The 5,000-nt window shown below is 51.9% G+C and overlaps 1 non-coding gene across 1 annotated transcript in view; it reads right to left on the bottom strand.

The window, feature by feature from the left end:
• The window catches only part of LOC124573840, a 1,910-nt gene extending 1,137 nt beyond the window's left edge, over positions 1 to 773 (bottom strand). The window contains exon 1 of the ribosomal RNA XR_006972175.1: positions 1 to 773. This exon is cut by the window's left edge and continues 1,137 nt beyond it. This is a non-coding gene — a ribosomal RNA (small subunit ribosomal RNA).
• Positions 774 to 5,000: the final 4,227 nt, after the last annotated feature.

Below are 5,000 nucleotides of genomic sequence, written 5' to 3' on the forward strand. Positions count from 1 at the left end.
GACGCACGAGCACGCACGAGGCGCGTCGCACGCCTTCGGCTCGCCCCACCGGCAGGACGTCCCACGATACATGCCAGTTAAACACCGACGGGCGGTGAACCAACAGCGTGGGACACAAATCCAACTACGAGCTTTTTAACCGCAACAACTTTAATATACGCTATTGGAGCTGGAATTACCGCGGCTGCTGGCACCAGACTTGCCCTCCAATAGATACTCGTTAAAGGATTTAAAGTGTACTCATTCCGATTACGGGGCCTCGGATGAGTCCCGTATCGTTATTTTTCGTCACTACCTCCCCGTGCCGGGAGTGGGTAATTTGCGCGCCTGCTGCCTTCCTTGGATGTGGTAGCCGTTTCTCAGGCTCCCTCTCCGGAATCGAACCCTGATTCCCCGTTACCCGTTACAACCATGGTAGGCGCAGAACCTACCATCGACAGTTGATAAGGCAGACATTTGAAAGATGCGTCGCCGGTACGAGGACCGTGCGATCAGCCCAAAGTTATTCAGAGTCACCAAGGCAAACGGACCGGACGAGCCGACCGATTGGTTTTGATCTAATAAAAGCGTCCCTTCCATCTCTGGTCGGGACTCTGTTTGCATGTATTAGCTCTAGAATTACCACAGTTATCCAAGTAACGTGGGTACGATCTAAGGAACCATAACTGATTTAATGAGCCATTCGCGGTTTCACCTTAATGCGGCTTGTACTGAGACATGCATGGCTTAATCTTTGAGACAAGCATATGACTACTGGCAGGATCAACCAGGGAGCTGCATCAACTAGAGCTGAGCAGCCGGCCGCCCGGGAGTGTGTCCCGGGGGCCCGCGCGAACACGCAAGCGTCCGCTCAATTATTCTGCAAACAGGAGGAGGCTGAGCTCCCCTGCACAATACACCTCGAAACCCTCTCAGGTCCCGGCGGCGCGCAGCGCCGTCCTAAGTACTTGGTCGGGTTCGAGAGAGGCGCAATCGCCCGGAGTTTGGCGAGTAGACGCTTTAGGTGCGACCACCCGTGCTCCCAACTGAGCTTGCCGCTGCCGACAGAGGCCCGGGAGCGTGCTGTCGTGGCATTGCCGGCGGGAGACATCACGCGCCACCTACGGTGACCGGCAGCTCCAACGCCAGCGCCACAGAAGGACAAAAGCCCCACTTGGGTGCCGAAGCGAACTCTCCCAGCACAGCGCACGCGCCAACACGTCCGCACAGCTGCGATACAAACCACCTGCGAGAACCGCAGAGGCGACCGAGCAGCAGACGGCGTCGCGGCGCCGAGCGCCGGGCGGCGGCGCATCCTCAGCGCACACAGTCCTCAATCGGACCAGCACACTGCAGATGTCCACCGCGCTTCGCACCGGGCCCGCGAGGACCTACTTTGGCCGCACGGCGCCGCGTGCAGGGTGCGCCGGCGCGCAGCTGCGCCGCCTGCCGCCTCCGTCGGCCGGCGCGCCTGCCACTGGCCGCCCCCACCAGCCGGCTGTAGCGCGTGCGCCCACGCACCGCGCGGCCAGCACGCCGGGAGGCCCCCCCTCACCGGCCGGGGACGGTCCCACCCAGCCACCGCCGCGTATCGCTTCACACCCAGATGCCATTCACGTTCGTGGGCATGGTGGGTATCGCTGGAACAACCGGTTGGTAGCTCAACCGATCGTCGCCATCACTGATTCACCTCTAGCGAGAACAACCGCACCACAACGGTTTACCAGTTGTTCATTTGCATAACGTCACCAGCAAACGTAGGCGTCCATCGCCATTTGCAAATTCAACGATTGTTGCATGCCTGTGTCAGGTGTCACGACACACTATGTCTGCCCACATACACGCAACAACATGTGCACGCTTCGCGAACAAGTGGAAGGTGGCCCCCGTACGTATGCGATGTCCATTGCGCGAACGACTGTCAACCGGCCTCTGTCGCATGTCGCAGATGTGGAACGCAGTGCACCATGCTATCACGGTGTGTGAGAAGAGACGACTACGTCTGACAACACGCGCCACTACATCAACAGACGGCTCATGCTGATCGCCATCCAGGGCATACCACACTGCAATCCAGCTCTTATAGGGAGACGACACGTAGCTGAGTGCACAACATTTGGACCGCATGGTTCGCCGTTGTTGGCGCAGTCGTTGTACGGTCACATGTACCACGATGTATCATTCAGTACATGAGGACCAATGTGCAGTACAGTGTGTGATTTGGACGTACAACATCAGCGGACAGTTGACACAGGCCGTACCACAGCGTAGGCTAAGTGCTTCGCACATGCGAATGCCAATGAACAACTGCAAATGCCAATGAACAACTGCAAAGGGCATTGAGCATGTACGTCCTGCTGCCATCCACATTACAGTGTATAGCTGCAAGGTGTTTAACATGAAGCGATACACTGGGGACCGGGCAGTGCGAGTAGCAAACTATATTGCGGGGGTTGCAGTTAGGCAACACTACACTAATTTAACGCGTCGTATGACAATTACAGAGCAGGTTAAGGCCCAACGTGTGTTGGGTTAAGGCCCAACGTGTGTTGGGTTAAGGCCCAACGTGTGTTGGGTTAAGGCCCAACGTGTGTTGGGTTAAGGCCCAACGTGTGTTGGGTTAAGGCCCAACGTGTGTTGGGTTAAGGCCCAACGTGTGTTGGGTTAAGGCCCAACGTGTGTTGGGTTAAGGCCCAACGTGTGTTGGGTTAAGGCCCAACGTGTGTTGGGTTAAGGCCCAACGTGTGTTGGGTTAAGGCCCAACGTGTGTTGGGTTACGTTAAGGGGCAATGTGGGTTACGTTAAGGGGCAATGTGGGTTACGTTAAGGGGCAATGTGGGTTACGTTACGGCGCAATATAGGTTACGTTACGGCGCAATATAGGTTACGTTAAGGCGCAATATCGGTTACGTTAAGGCGCAATACAGGTTACGTTAAGGCGCAATACAGGTTACGTTAAGGCGCAATACAGGTTACGTTAAGGCGCAATACAGGTTACGTTAAGGCGCAATACAGGTTACGTTAAGGCGCAATACAGGTTACGTTAAGGCGCAATACAGGTTACGTTAAGGCGCAATACAGGTTACGTTAAGGCGCAATGCAGGTTACGTTAAGGCGCAATGCAGGTTACGTTAAGGCGCAATACAGGTTACGTTAAGGCGCAATACAGGTTACGTTAAGGCGCAATACAGGTTACGTTAAGGCGCAATACAGGTTACGTTAAGGCGCAATACAGGTTACGTTAAGGCGCAATACAGGTTACGTTAAGGCGCAATACAGGTTACGTTAAGGCGCAATACAGGTTACGTTAAGGCGCAATACAGGTTACGTTAAGGCGCAATACAGGTTACGTTAAGGCGCAATACAGGTTACGTTAAGGCGCAATACAGGTTACGTTAAGGCGCAATACAGGTTACGTTAAGGCGCAATACAGGTTACGTTAAGGCGCAATACAGGTTACGTTAAGGCGCAATACAGGTTACGTTAAGGCGCAATACAGGTTACGTTAAGGCGCAATACAGGTTACGTTAAGGCGCAATACAGGTTACGTTAAGGCGCAATACAGGTTAGGTTAAGGCGCAATACAGGTTAGGTTAAGGCGCAATACAGGTTAGGTTAAGGCGCAATACAGGTTAGGTTAAGGTACGACATAGGTTAGGTTAAGGTACGACATAGGTTAGGTTAAGGTACGACATAGGTTAGGTTAAGGTACGACATAGGTTAGGTTAAGGTACGACATAGGTTAGGTTAAGGTACGACATAGGTTAGGTTAAGGTACGACATAGGTTAGGTTAAGGTACGACATAGGTTAGGTTAAGGTACGACATAGGTTAGGTTAAGGTACGACATAGGTTAGGTTAAGGTACGACATAGGTTAGGTTAAGGTACGACATAGGTTAGGTTAAGGTACGACATAGGTTAGGTTAAGGTACGACATAGGTTAGGTTAAGGTACGACATAGGTTAGGTTAAGGTACGACATAGGTTAGGTTAAGGTACGACATAGGTTAGGTTAAGGTACGACATAGGTTAGGTTAAGGTACGACATAGGTTAGGTTAAGGTACGACATAGGTTAGGTTAAGGTACGACATAGGTTAGGTTAAGGTACGACATAGGTTAGGTTAAGGTACGACATAGGTTAGGTTAAGGTACGACATAGGTTAGGTTAAGGTACGACATAGGTTAGGTTAAGGTACGACATAGGTTAGGTTAAGGTACGACATAGGTTAGGTTAAGGTACGACATAGGTTAGGTTAAGGTACGACATAGGTTAGGTTAAGGTACGACATAGGTTAGGTTAAGGTACGACATAGGTTAGGTTAAGGTACGACATAGGTTAGGTTAAGGTACGACATAGGTTAGGTTAAGGTACGACATAGGTTAGGTTACGGTACGACATAGGTTAGGTTACGGTACGACATAGGTTAGGTTACGGTACGACATAGGTTAGGTTACGGTACGACATAGGTTAGGTTACGGTACGACATAGGTTAGGTTACGGTACGACATAGGTTAGGTTACGGTACGACATAGGTTAGGTTACGGTACGACATAGGTTAGGTTACGGTACGACATAGGTTAGGTTACGGTACGATATAGGTTAGGTTACGGTACGATATAGGTTAGGTTAAGGTACACATTGTTGTAAGGAAAGGTTTAATGGGGGGCGGGGCGGGGCGGCCGGTTTGTTGATTGTGATTATAGTAAGTGGATGCCTGCGGCATCATCTGATTTGCCACGTCAGGATGCACCTTTGGCTCATGACAGGCGGCGCTCTCATTCCATGCTTGTGGCAGACCTGTGTCTTTCATTCCTGCCATTGTTTGTGTGCTGTGAGAGGAGGCAGTATTGTGATGTTGGGTGCACCCCTGTGTAGGACATGTGTGGGTGTTGGTGGCTTGGCTGAGCAATGGTGGTTGTCGGGTGGGTGGGATATTCTGTTTTCTGAGTGGACCTCCCAGTCTGGTTATGACAGTGTGGATTGTCTAATGTGGCGGAGAGGATGCACTGGGTGTTGTTCC

The sequence above is a fragment of the Schistocerca americana genome, unplaced genomic scaffold, assembly GCF_021461395.2.
Source record: "Schistocerca americana isolate TAMUIC-IGC-003095 unplaced genomic scaffold, iqSchAmer2.1 HiC_scaffold_197, whole genome shotgun sequence".
NCBI lineage: Eukaryota > Metazoa > Arthropoda > Insecta > Orthoptera > Acrididae > Schistocerca > Schistocerca americana.